This window comes from Aotus nancymaae, unplaced genomic scaffold (genome assembly GCF_030222135.1).
Source record: "Aotus nancymaae isolate 86718 unplaced genomic scaffold, 86718_ANA_hifiasm-v0.15.2.pri h1tg000067l, whole genome shotgun sequence".
Classification (NCBI taxonomy): Eukaryota; Metazoa; Chordata; class Mammalia; order Primates; family Aotidae; genus Aotus; species Aotus nancymaae.
The window spans coordinates 22,679,164-22,695,495 of NW_026988482.1; the positions used below are offsets into that span (position 1 = coordinate 22,679,164).

Consider the following 16,332-nt stretch of genomic DNA (forward strand, 5'->3'; position numbering starts at 1 on the left):
TACCTGGCCTATTAATTCAATTTCTTTTCAATCTCTTTACTTGTTATAGATCTATTCAGATTATCTCTTCCTTCCTTTCTTACTTTTTTTAATTTTATAGCACAATATGGGACATTTGGATAGCATCTTTCTTTCTTTTCTATCTTTTTCTTTTGAAGGGTTTTTAAATGTTTATTTTAGTGTTTATTTTATGTAAAAAGAACTATCATGGTTTTTCATGGTAGATGCCTTGGATAATCCTTTGAAGGAAGATCATTTAGTTCAACTTAATGAACACGCTATCTTTAGCGTACTGATGGAAACACTGGCAGCACATATTGAGGCCATATTTCTGGATCAGACCATGCCAGTTAGAACAGACGCAACAAGAGCGAGAACCCTGGCCGGATTTTCCTGGGTAGCTCCAGTACAGCTGTTAGTAACCCATCTTGCTCTCAGGAGTGCAATGAGGTAAAAGGCTTTCTTTTCCTTCTTGACAGAGTCTCCATCTGTTGCCCAAGCTGGAGTGCAAAAGTGCTATCTCGGCTCACTGCAGCCTTCTCCCAGGTTCAAGTGGTTCTCCTGCCTCAGCCTCCCAAGTAGCTGGGATTATAGGTACACACCACCACACCTGGTTAATTTTTGTGTTTTTATTAGAGATAGTGTTTCACCATGTAGGCCAGGCTGGTCTGGAACTCCTGACCTCAGGTGATCCACCTGCCTCAGCAGCCTCCCAGACTGCTGGATTACAGGTGTGAGCCACTGTGCCTGGCCAGGATGTGCTAGTTTTTGTTTGTTTGTTTGTTTTAGACAGGGTCTCCTTCTGTCACCCAGGCTGGAGTATGTGGCGGGATCACATCTCACTGCACCTTCAACCTCCTGGGCTCAAGCAATCCTCCCACCTCAGCCTCCATAGTAGCTGGGATAACAAGTGCATGCCAGGATGCCCAGCTAATTTTTAAATTTTATCTAGAGACAGGGTCCTTCTGTGTTGCCCAGGTTGGTCTTGAACCCCCGAGCTCAAGCGATCCTCCCACTTTGGCTTCCTCAAAGGCTGGGATGACAGACATGAGTCACTCCACCTGGCCCTCCTGAATATTCTTTAGCTGTGTCATGCATGAATCCTCATTCTGTAGCTATTGCAGCTGTGTTCACAGAACATCTTGGCAGTTTGCATCAATTATGATTGCAATTCCTAAAATATGTGGCCTCTCAGTTCCCTTACTAGATCCATCAGACAGTGAAGTACATCCTTGGCAACTATTTTGAGTAGCTGAAATTCTAAGTGCCATAAAATTGTTTTTAAAAACTTGATAGGGCCGGGCGTGGTGGCTCACGCCTGTAATCTAAGCACTTTGGAGGCCAAGGCAGGTGGATCACCTGAGGTCGGGAGTTCAAGACCAGCCTGACCAACGTGGTGAAACCCCATCTTTATTAAAAAAAAAAAAAAGCAACTTGGTAGGAGCTGGGCATGGTGGCTCACACCTGTAATCCCAATACTTTTAGACCAGCCTGGTCAACACAGGGGACTCCCATCTCTATACAAAAAAAAAAAAAGATAAAAAGACTGGGTGCAGTGGCTCACGCCAGTACTTTGGGAGGCCAAGGCGGGAGGATCACCAGGTCAGGAATTTGAGACCAGCCTGACCAATATGGTGAAACCCCATCTCTACTAAAAATACAAAAATTAGCCAGGCATGGTGGTGCGAGCCTGTAATCCCAGATACTTGGCAGGCTGAGGCGGGAGAATTGCTTGAAACCCTGGAGGCAGATGTCGCAGTGAGCTGACATCATGCCATTACATCCTGTCTTTGGCTGACAGACCAAGACTCCATTTTGGGGGAAAAAAATAGCTGGACATGGTGGGAGGCGCCTATAATCTCAGCTACTCAGTCAGCTGAAGCAGGAGAATCACTTAAACCTGAGGGGGCGAGGCTGCAGTGAGCCGGTGCCACTTCACTCTATCCTGGGTGAAAGGGTGAAACTCCGTCTCAAAAACAAAACAAAACAAAAAGGCTGGGCATGGTGGCTCATGCCTGTAATCCCAGCACCTTGGGAAGCCGAAGCAGGTGGATCATGAGGTCTGAAGTTTGAGACCAACCTGGCCAACATGGTGAAACCCCGTCTCTACTAAAAATACAAAAAATTAGTCAGGCATGGTGGCACGTGCCTGTAATCCCAGCTACTTGGGAGGCTGAGGCTGGGGAATCGCTTGAACTTGGAAGGTGGGGGTTGCAGTGAGCCAAGATCTCGCCACTGCACTCCAGCCCGGGTAACACTGCGAGACTCTGTCTCAAAAAAAAAAAAAAAAAAACACATTGGTAGGGAGTGATGGAAAATTTTTATTTAAAATAATTAAAAGAAATTAAAAAATAAAAACAAAAAGAGAAAAAAGTGGGGCCGGGCACGGTGGCTCACGCCTGTAATCCCAGCACTTTGGGAGGCCGAGGCAGGTGGATCACGAGGTCAAGAGATGGAGACCATCCTGGCCAACATGGTGAAACCCTGTCTCTACTAAAAATACAAAAAAAAATTAGCTGGGCGTGGTGGTGCATGCCTGTAATCCCAGCTACTCAGGAGGCTGAGGCAGGAGAATTGCCTGAACCCAGGAGGCGGAGGTTGCGGTGAGCCGAGATCGCACCATTGCACTCCAGTCTGGGTAACAAGAGCGAAACTCCGTCTCAAAAAAAAAAAAAAAAAAAAAGAGAAAAAAGTTTAAAATTTGGGAATAAGCCTTAGAGGAAAGATCAATGTTAGCTCTGAAAGAAAAAGGTTGGCGAGGCCAGGTGCAGTCGGTGCCTCACACCTGTAATCCCAGCACTTTGGGAGGCTGAGGTGGGCGGATCACCTGATAGAGGGAGTTCAAGACCAGCCTGACCAACATGGAGAAACCCTGTCTCTACTAAAAACACAAAATTAGCCGGGTGTGGTGGCACACACCTGTAGTCTCAGCTACTTGGAGGCTGAAGCAGGAGAATCACTTGAAACCCGGAGATGGACGTTGGGTGAGCTGAGATGGCGCCATTGCACTCCAGCCTGGGCAACAAGAGCAAAACTCCATTTCTTTTTTCTTTTTTTTTTTTTTGGCAGCATCATTTTAACAACTATCCGTTTCAAAATACATACATACATACATACATACAAAATTAGCCAGGTGTGGTGGAGCATGCCTGTAATCACAGCTGCTTGGGAGACTGAGGCAGGAGAATTCCTTGAAACCAGGATGCAGTTACAGTGAGCCGAGATTTTGCCATTGCACTCCCTAGCCTGGTCAACAGAGAAAGACTCCATCTCAAAAAAATTTTTTAAAAAATAAAAAATAAAAACAAACAAACAAAAACCAGGTTGGCGATTGGCTGACATTATGACATTATGACAGAAGTAATAAAGTCCTGTGGGGAAAGAAATGCGCTGCTGACCTCTAGGGCCTAATACAAAAATGACATTTTCCACTCAACGTGAAAGGGACTGGCTGGCTGGTTACTGGTTTCTCTGTTGTGAACAGACCCAAGTTTAAAACTTGTTTATCCAAAAAAAAAACTTGTTTATCCATTATGATAATAGATATGTTTTGGTGCTCGCTTCTGCAGCACATATACTAAAATTGGAACAATACAGAGAAGATTAGCATGGCCCCTGCGCAAGGATGACATGCAAACTCGTGAAGCTTTCCATATTTTTTTATTAAAAAAAAAAAAAAGATACGTTTTGATGCATTGCTGTCATAAACTTTTTTTTGTTCACCATGTTTTTTCTTTTTTATTTAATTATTTTTTTGAGACAGAGTCTCTCTGTCACCCAGGCTGGAGTGCAGTGGCACGATCTCAGCCCACTGCAAACTCTGCCTCCTGGTTTCAAGCTATTCTCCTGCGTCAGCCTCTTGAGTAGCTGGGACTACAGGCGCATGCCACCACATCTGGTCTAATTTTTGGTTTTTGTTTTTTGTGTTTTTTTTTCTTGAGACGGAGTTTCGCTCTTGTTACCCAGGCTGGAGTGCAATGGCGCGATCTCGGCTCACCGCAACCTCCGCCTCCTGGGTTCAAGCAATTCTCCTGCCTCAGCCTCCCGAGTAGCTGGGACTACAGATCTGCGCCACCATGCCCAGCTAATTTTTGTATTTTTTAGTAGAGACGGGGTTTCACCTTGTTGACCAGGATGGTCTCGATCTCTTGACCTCGTGATCCGCCCGCCTCAGCCTCCCAAAGTGCTGGGATTATAGGTGTGAGCCACTGCGCCCGGCCCTAATTTTTGTATTTTTAGTGAAGACAGGGATTTGTATTTTTAGTAGAAAGAGCATGTCTGTAGTCCTATCTACTCATGAGGCTGAGGCAGGATAATCCCTTAAACCCAGGAGCTAAAGGCTGTAGTGAGCTATGATTGCACCATTGCACCCCAGGCTGAATGACAGAGTGAGATCCTGTTCCTAATTTAAAAACAAAAATCCTGGGCCAGGTACAGTGGTTCACACCTGTAATTCCAGCACTTTGGGAGGCCGAGGCAGATGGGTCACAAGGTAACGAGTTTGAGACCAGCCTGGACAACATGGTGAAACCCTGTCTCTACTAAAATGCAAAAAATTAGCTGGGCATGGTGGTGTGCACTTGTAATACCAGCTACTGGGGAGGCTGAGGCAGGAGAATTGGCTGAACCAGGACCCAGGAGGCAGAGGTTGCAGTGAGCCGAGACTGTGCCACTGCACTCCAGCCTGGGCTACAGAGCGAGACTCCATCTCAAAAAAATAAAAAATAAATTAAAGGCCGGGCGCGGTGGCTCACGCCTGTAATCCCAGCACTTTGGGAGGCCGAGGCGGGTGGATCACAAGGTCAAGAGATCAAGACCATTATGGTCAACATGGTGAAACCCCATCTCTACTAAAAATACAAAAAATTAGCTGGGCATGGTGGCGCTTGCCTGTAATCCCAGCTACTCAGGAGGCTGAGGCAGGAGAATTGCCTGAACCCAGGAGGCGGAGGTTGTGGTGAGCCGAGATCACGCCATTGCACTCCAGCCTGGGTAACAAGAGTGAAACTCTGTCTCAGAATAAAATAAAATAAAATAAAAGTAAATAAATTAAATTAAATTAAAAAAAAAATCCTAAGGCTGTGCAAGGTGACTCAGCGTGTAATTCCAGCACTTTGGGAGGCTCGGGTAGGTGGATCACCTCAGGTCAGGAGTTCAAGACCAGCCTGGCTACCATGGTGAAACCCTGTCTCTACTAAAAATACAAAAATTAGTGAGGCATGGTGGCATGCACCTGTAGTCCCAGCTATACTCAGGAGGCTAAGGCAGGAGAATCTCTTTAACCTGGGAGGTTACAGTTGCAGTGACCTGAGATCTTGCCATTGCACTCCCTTGGGTGACAAAGTGAGACTCCATCTTAAAAGGGAAAAAAAAAAAAGTCTGGTCACTGTGGCTCACCTCTCTATTCCTAGCACTTTGGGAGGCCGAGGCAGGTGGATCACCTGAGGTTGGGAATTCCAGACCAGCCTGACCGACATGGAGAAACCCCATCTCTATTAAAATTATCTGGGCATGGTGGCACATGCCTGTGATTCCAGCGGCTCCAGTGCTCAGGAGGCTGAGGAGGAGAATCACTGGAAATTGGGAATCAGAAGTTGCAGTGAGCTGAGATCGTGTCACTGTACTCCAGCCTGGGCAACAAGAGTGAAACTCCGTCTCAAAAAAAAAAAAAATTAGGCCGGGCAAGGTGGCTCACGCTTGTAATCCTAGGACTTTGGGAGGCCGAGGTGGGTGGATCACCTGAGGTCAGGAATTCAAGACCAGCCTGGCCATCATGGTGAAACTCCATCTTTTTTTTTTTTTTGAGACCGAGTTTTGCTCTTGCAATGGCACGATCTCGGCTCACCGCAACCTCCGCCTCCTGGATTCAGGCAATTCTCCTGCCTCCGTCTCTCAAGAAGCTGGGATTACAGGCATGTGCCATGCCCAGCTAATTTTTGTATTTTTAGGAGAGTTGGGGTTTCTTTCTTTTTTAAAAAAAAAAAAAAGTATTTAATTTTTTTTTAAAGAGATGGGGTTTTGCCATGTTGGACAGGCTGGTTTCGAACACCTGACCTCAAGTGATCCACCCGCCTCGGCCTCCCAAAGTGCTGGGATTACAGGCATGGGCCACTGCACCCTGCAAGGAGAGATTCTTTTTTATTTATTTATTTATTTTGTTTTGTTTTATTAAAAAAAAAATCTTTTTTATAGAGACGGGGTTTCACCACGTTGGCCAGGATGGTCTCGATCTCTTGACCTCGTGATCCGCCCGCCTCGGCCTCCCAAAGTGCTGGAATTACAGGCCTGAGCCACCATGCCCGGCTTTTCTTTTTTTTTTTTGAGATGGAGTTTCGCTCTTGTTACCCAGGCTGGAGTGCAATCGCGCGATCTCGGCTCACCGCAACCTCCGCCTCCTGGGTTCAGGCAATTCTCCTGCCTCAGCCTCCTGAGTAGCTGGGATTACAGGCACGCGCCACCGTGCCCAGCTAATTTTTTGTATTTTTAGTAGAGACGGGGTTTCACCATGTTGCCCAGGATGGTCTCGATCTCTTGACCTCGTGATCCACCCGCCTCAGCCTCCCAAAGTACTGGGATTACAGGCATGAGCCACCGAGCAGGGCTTCTTTTTTTTTTTTTTTTTTTTTGAGATGGAGTCTTGCTCTGTCACCAGGCTGGAGTGCAGTGGCACAGTCTCGGCTCACTACAACCTCTGTCTTCCAGGTTCAAGTGATTCCCCTGCCTCAGCCTCCTGAGTAGCTGGGACTACAGGCACGTGCCACCATGCCTGGCTAATTTTTTGTACTTTTGTAGAAACAGGGTTTCACCATGGCCAGGATGGTCTCAATCTCCTGATCTTGTGATACACCTGCCTCGGTCTCCCAAAATGCTGGGATTACAGGTGTGAGCTACCTCACCCAGCTGTTTTTTTTTTTTTTGAGATGGAGTTTCCCTCTTGTTGCTCAGGCTGGAGTGCAATGACATGATCTCGGCTCACCGCAACCTCTGCTTCCTGGGTTCAAGTGATTCTCCTGCCTCAGCCTCCTGAGTAGCTGGGATTACAGGCACATGCAACCATGCCCAGGTAATTTTTGTATTTTTAGTAGAGATGGGGTTTCTCTATATTGGTCAGGCTGGTCTCAAACTCCTGACCTTAGGTGATCTACACACTTTGGCCTCCCAAAGTGCTGGGATCACAGGTGTGAGTCACCATGCCCAGCCTTTTTTTTTTTTTTTTTTGATATGGAGTCTCATCTCTGTTACTCAGTCTGGAGTGCAGTTGCTGGATCTCAGCTCACTGCAACCTCCGCCTCCCAGGTTTAAGCGATTCTTCTGTCTCAGCCTCCTGAGTAGTTGGGATTACAGCCTCGTGCCACCACACCCAGCTAATTTTTGTATTTATAGTAGAGACTGGGTTTCACCATATTGGCCAGGCTAGTCTTGAACTCCTGACCTCGTCATCCATCTGCCTGAGCCTCCCAAAGTGCCGGGATTAAAGGCGCAAGCCACCTCGCCTGGCCTTCGTTTATTTATTTATTTATTTTCAGACAAGGTGTGGTTCTGTCACCCAGTCTGGAGCGCAGTGATGTGATTTCGGCTCACTGCAACCTCCATCCCCCAGGTTCAATTGATCCTCCCATCTTATCTTCCTGAGCAGCTGGGACTACAGGCACATATCACCACACCCAGCTAATTTTAGTTTAGTATTTTTTTTTAATTTTGAGACAGAGTCTTGCTCTGCCGCCAGGTGCCAGGCTGGAGTGCAGTGGCACAATCTCGGCTCACTGCAATCTCCACCTCCTGGGTTCAAGCAATTCTCTTGCCTCAGTCTCCCAAGTAGCTGGGACTACAGGTGCACGCCACCATGCCCAGCTAATTTTTGTATTTTTAGTAGAGATGGGGTTTCACTATGTTGGCCAGGATGGTTTCGATTTCTTGACCTCGTGATCCGCCCGCCTCGGCCTCCCAAAGTGCTGGGATTACAGGTGTGAGCCACTGCACCCAGCCAATTTTAGTATTTTTTTTTGAGACGGAGTTTCGCTCTTGTTACCCAGGCTGGAGTGCAATGGCGCGATCTCGGCTCACCGAAACTCCACCTCCTGGGTTCAGGCAATTCTCCTGCCTCAGCCTCCCGAGTAGCTTGGACTACAGGCACGCGCCACCATGCCCAGCTAATTTTTTGTATTTTTAGTAGAGACGGGGTTTCACCATGTTGACCAGGATGGTCTCGATCTCTTGACCTCGTGATCCACCCGCCTCGGCCTCCCAAAGTGCTGGGATTACAGGCGTGAGCCACCTCACCCAGCCAATTTTAGTATTTTTTATAGAGAGGAGTCTTGCAAGGCCGGGCGCGGTGGCTCATGCCTATAATCCCAGCACTTTGGGAGGCCGAGGCGGGTGGATCACGAGGTCAAGAGATCGAGACCATCCTGGTCAACATGGTGAAACCCCATCTCTACTAAAAATACAAAAAATTAGCTGGGCATGGTGGCGCGTGCCTGTAGTCCCAGATACTCGGGAGGCTGAGGCAGGAGTATTGCCTGAACCCAGGAGGTGGAGTTTCGGTGAGCCGAGATCGCGCCATTGCACTCCAGCCTGGGTAACAAGAGCGAAACTGTCTCAAAAAAAAAAAAAAAAAAAAGAGAGTGGAGTCTCGCTTTGTTGCCCAGGCTGATCTCAAATTCCTGGGCTCAATTGACCGGCCTGTCTCAGCCTCCTGAAGTCCTGAGATTTCAGGCGTGAGCCACTGTGACTGCTGGAGATATGTCTATTCTTTTGCCCTGTACTGGAGCCTCTTTTGCAGTGCTTCTTCTAGGTCTTTTTTTTTTTTTGAGACAGAGTTTCACTCTTGTTGCCCAGGCTGGAGTTCAATGGCATGATCTTGGCTCACCACAACCTCTGTCTCCTGGTTTCAAGCGATTCTCCTGCCTCAGCCTTTTGAGTCACTGGGATTACAGGCATGCACCACCATGCCCTGCTAATTTAGTATTTTTAGAGACAGGGTTTCTCCATGTTGGTCAGGCTGGTCTTGAACTCCCGACCTCAGGTGATCTGCCTACCTCAGCCTCCTAAAGTGCTAGGATTACAGGCGTGAGCCACTGCCCCAGGCCTTAGGTCTTGATTTATTTGTGGCTGGGCATAGTAGCTCACATCTGTAATCCCAGGAGTTTGGGAGGCTGAAGTGGGAGGATCGACTGAGGCCAGGAGTTTGAGATCAGCCTGGGCAAAATAGTGAGATTGTTTCTCTACAAAAAATAAAAAATTAGCTGGGTGTGGTGGCATGTGCCTGTTGTCCCAGCTACTCGGGAAACGGAGGAGGGAGAATTAGTTGAGCTTGGGAGGTTAAGGCTACAATGAGCCATGATTGTACCACTGAACTCCAGCCTGGGTGACAGAATGAGACCCTGTCTCCAAAAAAGAAAGAAAAAAAAAGATATTTGCATGCTTTTCTCATCCTCTCTACCAGACAGTAACTTTCTCTGGAGCAGGGAACAGGGCTTTATCACTGAACTTTCCCAACGACATTGCAAACATAATCTGAATGAAGTTGAATCCATCATCTTCTCCAACTCCTGTGTCCCTTATTTTAAATAGTGCAGAATCCTTTCAGTTACTATGGTACAGATGTCAAAGTCATCTTTCCACAGAGTCATCAGCAGGACTCAGCCTGCTGCTCAACAGTAACCTCCTCATTTCTTTCTTTCTTGCCTTTTTCACTCCTGAGTATAGTTGAATCCTTCATTCTCTCTCTTGGGATCTAATTAGTATGCTAGGTTCTATTTTCCCAGCTGATTTGACCCTTTCACTTCCAGAAGAATCTTTCTAAAGTACACTTGGCAGAGTGCAGTGGCCCACGCCTGTAATCCCAGCACTTTGGGAGGCCAAAGAGGGCAGATCACTTGAGGTCAGGAGTTCGAGGCCAGCCTGGCCAACATCGTGAAACTGTCTCTAGTAAAAATACAAAATGAGCTGGGTGTAGCGGTGCACACCTGTAATTCCAGCTACTTGGGAGGCTGAGACAGAATTGCTTGAACCTGGGAGGTGGTGGTTGCAGTGAGCTGAGATCTCGCCACTGCATTCAAGCCTATGTGACTGAGTAGAGAGTCTGTCTCAACAGCAACAACAAAACTACAGTATTTTACTCTCCTAAGAATTTTTTAAATGTCTTACCAAAAAAAGTAAAATTCCTTAGTTTGGCACTCCCAACTCTTTTTCTGTTCTACTTCCTGTACAGCTTGCACACACACACAACCCTCAGGTCACACTGAACTGAATATTCCTAGGGTTTGCCCTTGTTCCACTTGGACGTCTTTGTTCACGTTTCTTTCATTTTGCCATTCAGGAGTAACCACTCCTGTCTCCGAACTCTTGTAGCACTTGATGCCTCCTTTCCAGCATTTACCACTTTTCATTTCCCTCACACAGTGTTGTCATCTTCTCTACTAGGTTCTAAGCCCTTTGAGGCAGGGCCTTGTATCCTCCACACCTGCTTACCAACTGATGATACACAGTGCACTCAGATATCCGTGCAGGATCTCTCTATTCCCCACAATACAGCACCATGCCCTGTTCAGATGTACTAATTATTTGATTGAGCATATGATGTTCCACACCCCAGCCTTTTAGCAAATGTGGAAAGAAAATAATATATGTTGAATTTAATTGTTTGCACACAAAAGTGACAGCATATGGCACTAATTCTTCATACAGCCTCAAAGGCCATATCTTTTTTTTTTTTTTTTTGACACGGAGTCTTGCTCTGTCGCCAGGCTGGAGTGCAGTGGTGCGATCTTAATTCACTGCAACCTCCACCTCCTGGGTTCAGGTGATTCTCCTGCCTCAGCTTTCCAAGTAGCTGGGACTACAGGCGCGCGCCACCATGCCCAGCTAATTTTTGTATTTTAAGTAGAGATGGGGTTTCACTATGTTGGCCAGGACGGTCTCAATCTTTTGACCTCGTGATCCGACCACCTCGGCCTCCCAAAGTGTTGGGATTACAGGCGTGGGCCACCGCGCCCGGCAAGGCCACATCTTAAAAACATACTCTGTAAAATCCTGACGCAGCTTCAGAGCTACGCCACTGCGTTACTTTTGAAGCTGAATTCCACTGAACCTATACTTGAATCTTATCTAGAGGAACACAGCGTATAATTGGGACAATCCCCTTTCTCATTCCAAAGAGGTGATGTGGCCGGGGCGGGACCTCGAAACCCCCAGCAACTGTGACTGGCACTCTCCCCGTGATCAGAAAGTGCTACCTTGTCCTTTCCCTAGCGTTGTACAGTTTACGAAATCAACGAACTAACACGTTGATTTCATCTTTCCAGTAACCTGGGGAGGCAAAAATGCTCATCTCCCTAAAGAAACAGAAGATCAGAGGGGAGATGGAGAAGAGGCGTGGCTACGAGCTGTGGCGGGGAAGGCGGGTGGAATCCCGGAGCCCGAGCTGGAAACCGTTCCCGGCTCAGCCTTTACCCAGAGTGTTTAGTTGCACCAGGAGGCGCAGCTGGCGCGCAGAGGGCACGAAGATCCTCTCCGCTCTCACACTGCAGGCAGCTAAGTCGCTGTGAGAGGCGGCCCCCGCCACCCGGCCCGCTCCCTCCGCGACCCCAGAGCTGCCGGCGCAAGCCCGTCCCTTTCGCGACTCTGCCGGAAGTCCCGCCTGCGCCGCCGCCGCCGCGCCCCATTGGGCCGGGTGCCAGGGCATCCCGGGTACCGGGTGTCCCGAGCGACCACAACGAGCCTCTGGTGGAGCCGGGCCCAAGGCCCGCAGAGGAACGGGGCCACGCGCGGCAGGCGGGATCCGTGGCACGGGGTGGGGAGCGCCGGACCGGCGGCGGGACTTCCGTCACGGGACCCGGAAGGGGCCGCGCCGCCGCTGCTGGGAGTTGTAGTCCGGCCGTGGTTGGGGGACCCGCGGCTCATGCGCGGTGCACCGAGGCTTGTTTCACATCTGTAACAACAGGTGAATTGGGCTTTTTATTCTCCCCTTTCGTGCCCTCTTGAGGAGCCTGCCGCGGCCGGGGGTGGTCGGCGCGAGGAGGGAACCCTGTCCGACCGCCGGCCTGGCGGAGAGTGGGGCGGAGAAGCCGGTGGGCCCGAGGAGCAGGCCGGGCATCCTAGGCCTGCCCGCGAAGCCGGCCGGGCCGATCCGTGGGCAGCCAGGCCTCGGCCTGCCGTTGCCATGGAGCCCGGGCGGGGGCGGGGGCCAGACCGGTCCGCCGGGGCGGGCCTCGCAGCCAGGGGCTCCGCGGAGGCCGCGGGAGAGGCCGCTTCATTGGCGCAACGACGCCTTCGCCTCAGGGGATGCGCCGATTCCCCAGGCAGGGCCTGGAGGAAGCCTCCGGAGTGCCCCGAGACCTTTGTCTACTTCTCCTGCCTCCCGGTGCTGCCCGGACCGTTCGTCCAGAGGGAGGCCCGGTGCCTTCTGGCCCCTCTAGTTTGTCCCCTTTTGCACCGACCTTGTCACTGGGGGAGGCCAAGGGGTGAGGTGTCCTTTGTTTGCTAGTGGTAACTTGCCCCATTTAGCAGGGGCAGACCAAATGCATGTTGGGTCCTTTGTTTGCAGTGAACTGGAGTCCCAGGGGTCCTTAGAACCCCCAAGCCAGAGATATGTCGTATCTATCTGGTCGTTGTACAGCAACATTGGTCACTTGAATTGTGATTTTTCAGGGCAGAGGCTGTTCCACTTTACAACTCCACTCCATGGGGGCTTGCCATACACTAGCTGGTAGACTGCAGAAGGCCAGCTAAAGGCTTTCAACCTGGTTTTGGTTGCAACTTACTAGCCAAAGTGAAATGAGACGTTGTCTGGTGATTTCCCTTGAAATATTTTACAAGGCGGTAACCCCACTGTTATAGTCGATCTTAACTACATCTTGTAATTTACACTTAAATCTTAGATATTTAAGTTGATGTGCAGAAATTACTTCCTTTGCTGCGTTTTCTACCTGTGTTGGCTCTTTCTCCCTAAATGATAGTTGCTCTCCAAGTGTTTTAATTTATATAGCTGTGATACAAAGTTTTATTAGCTCTTGGACCCTTCTTGCCCCTTTCAGCCTTTGAAGATGTCAGTGTAGTTTGTCTCAAGGAATGAACCGTGGTACATTTAGGCAACAGCATGATATCCTGGAGATAAGAAAAGTAGCCTAGACTAAGCATGGAGGGCAGTGGAGTCAGCATACTTCAATGCTGATTTCCATCTGCCCTGAGGCAGCTGTGGGATCTTGGGCAGGTTGTATAACCTGTGCTTCAGTTTTCTTCTCTGGAAAGATAATTCCTACCTCACTGGATAGTTGCCTGGATTAAATGGGATAAAGTCTATGGAAGTATGTCATAAACTGTAAAAATGGTATTCAACATTAAGTTATTGTTATTTTCCCAATCTGGAAGAGTATTATAGCTTCTTTATCTACGTTAGATTATCATAATCACTATGGAATTATAACTCAGAATTGAAGTAGGTTTTGCTCTGGGCTTGCAGAAAATGCTTTTCAGGCATACAAGGTTTTCTTTACCTTTACATCTTCTTCTGAGATGATGTCAGAAGACTTCAGCACTTCTACAGGTGCTGGTGTAGGACAGCTCACAATTTAATGGGCCTGGAATGGGTCATGGCAAGTCCTGAGTAAGGCCATTTTGTCCTGTATGTGTGCTTCATGCCACTAACAAAATTTGTCCCTGTTAGAACTAGTAAATGAATTTTAATGGATAGAGCAACTTTCTTTCATTGTGGGACCATCACTCTGTTGACCCAGCATTGTACTTCCCAGGAGGAGGCCCAGCCTCGTGATGAGGAATAGCAAGGAGAGAATTCAGCTTCAGTTCAAAAGCCTACAAAATCTGAGACTGTCATTGCTTTTATAAGGTAAGTTGATTTGGCTGTGCACAGAGTGGTGGTGGATCTCATGCTCAGCTACACTAAAACAAGAGGCATGTGTTAAACCTATTTGTGACTGTCTTGGAAGAGGGTATCATTTATTTGATTTTATTTTTGAGATGGAGTCTCGCTTTGTCCCCCAGGCTGGAGTGCAGTGGCGTGATCTCGGCTCACTGTAACCTCCTCCTCCCAGGTTCGAGCGATCCTGTCTCAGCCTCTCAAGTAGCTGGGATTACAGGTGCCTGCAACCATGCCCGGCTAATTTTTTTTGTATTTTTAGTAGAGATGGGGGCTGGTCTCCAACTCCTGACCTCAGGTGATCCACCCTCCTCAGCCTCCCAAAGTGCTGGGACTACAGGTGTGAGCCACTGCGCCCAGCCACAAGGGTATCATTTTTTTTTTTTGAGACGGAGTTTTCGCTCTTGTTACCCAGGCTGGAGTGCAATGGCGCGATCTAGGCTCACCGCAACCTCTGCCTCCTGGGTTCAGGCAATTCTCCTGCCTCAGCCTCCTGAGTAGCTGGGATTACAGGCATGCGCGACTATGCCCAGCTAATTTTTTGTATTTTTAGTAGAGACGGGGTTTCACCATGTTGACCAGGATGGTCTTGATCTCTTGACCTCGTGATCCACCCACCTCGGCCTCCCAAAGTGCTGGGATTACAGGCTTGAGCCACCGGGCCCAGCTTAAGGGTATCATTTTTAATTAGTCATTGTGGAGTCTCTGTCCTGGAACCATTCCTTAGTGACTACCTGGAATTAAATTGTGTATCATTATGCAAGAAATCTTGACATAATAGCATTTCACTTATCTCTAAATTACTTAAGAGAGACATTGAACTACAAAGGTTTTTAACATTACTGCATTACAAGGAAGACAGCTTTTTTCTGGATCTCTATGAACTGTTCTAGAGCTCTGTAAATTATCTCTAAAACATCCTATTTTGATTCTCATACCGTAGTATTTTAGATTAGAACAGGAAATAATAGTGGTACATGAGCCTAAATTGATATATTGAGCTAGAGGATTAGGGACTTTAAAAAAGTAAAACCAAGAGTCTATTTACAAGCAAATTAACTTACCATTTTTATTTCTTTAGAGACAGGTCTCACTGTGTTGCCTAGGCTGGTCTCAAACTCCTGGTCTCAAGAGAACCTCGACCTGGGCCTCCCAAAGTGCTAGGATTACAGGCATGAGCCACCACACCTGGCCATTAAATTTTTCTTTTATTTTTTTTGAGACCGAGTTTCATTCATGTTGCCCAGGCTGGAGTGTAATGACTCGATCTTGGCTCACTGCAACCTCTGCCTCCCGGGTTCAAGTGATTCTCCTGCCTCAGCCTCCCGAGTAGTTGGGATTACAGGCATGTGCCACCATGCTGGGCTGATTTTGTATTTTTAGTAGAGACAGGGTTTCTCCATGTTGGTCAGTCTGGTCTCGAACTCCCAACCTCAGGTGATCTGCCCGTGTCGGCCTCCCAAAGTGCTGGGATTACAGGCATGAGCCACCGCGCCTGGCCGTCGCTTTTAGTTTTTTTTTTTTTTAATAGAGATGGGGTTTCACCATGTTGGCCAGGCTGGTCTTGAACTCCTGACCTCGTGATCCACCCATCTCGGCCTCCCAAAGTACTGGGATTACAGGTGTGAGCCACTGTGCCCAACGCTTTTGGTTTTTCTTTTACTTTTTTTTTTTTTTTGAGACAGAGTTTCTCTCTTGTTACCCAGGCTGGAGTGCAATGGCGCGATCTTGGCTCATCGCAATCTCCGCCTCCTGGGTTAAGGCAATTCTCCTGCCTCAGCCTCCTGAGTAGCTGGGATTGCAGGCACGCGCCACCATGCCCAGCTAATTTTTTGTATTTTTAGTAGATATGGGATTTCACCATGTTGACCAGGATGGTCTCGATCTCTTGACCTTGTGATCCACCCACCTCGGCCTCCCAAAGTGCTGGGATTACAGGCGTGAGCCACCGCACCCGACCAAATATTGTTTCTTAAGTAATAATCACTTAAGATATTTTACATTTTATAATCAGGTTTTCTTTAAAATTAGAATCTCAAATTATACGCTTTTTATGTATTTATTTGAGACGGAGTTTCACTCTTGTTGCCCAGGCTGGAGTGCAATGGTGTGATCTTGGCTCACTGCAACCTCTGCCTCCTGGGTTCAAGCGATTCTCCTGCCTCAGCCTCCCGAATAGCTGGGATTACGGCTGCCTGCCACCATGCCTGGCTAATTTCTGTATTTTTAGTAGAAACGGGGTTTTGCCATGTTGACCAGGCTGGTCTTGAACTCTGGACCTCAGGAAATCCACCTGCTTCAGCCTCCCAAAGTGCTGGGATTACAGGCGTGAGTCACCTCGCCTGGCTAACTTTTTTAAAATTTTCATTTGGATAGAAGATATCTATAGAATGTAACTTCTTAAAATAAATTTTAGCATTGTTGATATTGTATTGAAGTTTTCTCTCTGAGCTACC

At 48.1% G+C, this 16,332-nt stretch overlaps 1 protein-coding gene, 1 non-coding gene and 1 pseudogene across 4 annotated transcripts in view; 2 read left to right on the top strand and 1 right to left on the bottom strand.

The window, feature by feature from the left end:
* Positions 1-256: 256 nt before the first annotated feature.
* LOC110567684 (small ribosomal subunit protein uS14-like) lies at positions 257-427 on the bottom strand (annotated as a pseudogene).
* A 3,126-nt stretch (positions 428-3,553) lies between these two features.
* On the top strand, positions 3,554-3,660 carry LOC135270889 (U6 spliceosomal RNA). The gene has a single exon (XR_010339044.1). It is a non-coding gene; the product is annotated as a U6 spliceosomal RNA (small nuclear RNA).
* An 8,209-nt stretch (positions 3,661-11,869) lies between these two features.
* Positions 11,870-16,332, top strand: part of DHX30 (DExH-box helicase 30) — a 50,688-nt gene continuing 46,225 nt past the window's right edge. For 2 of the 3 annotated variants that reach the window (XM_012473832.2, XM_012473828.2), the window contains exons 1-2: positions 11,870-11,944; positions 13,752-13,846. The gene's annotated coding sequence lies outside the window, so the exon portion shown is untranslated. The remainder of the gene's footprint in view (positions 11,945-13,751; positions 13,847-16,332) is intronic. The other variant, XM_012473829.3, reaches the window with a different exon arrangement.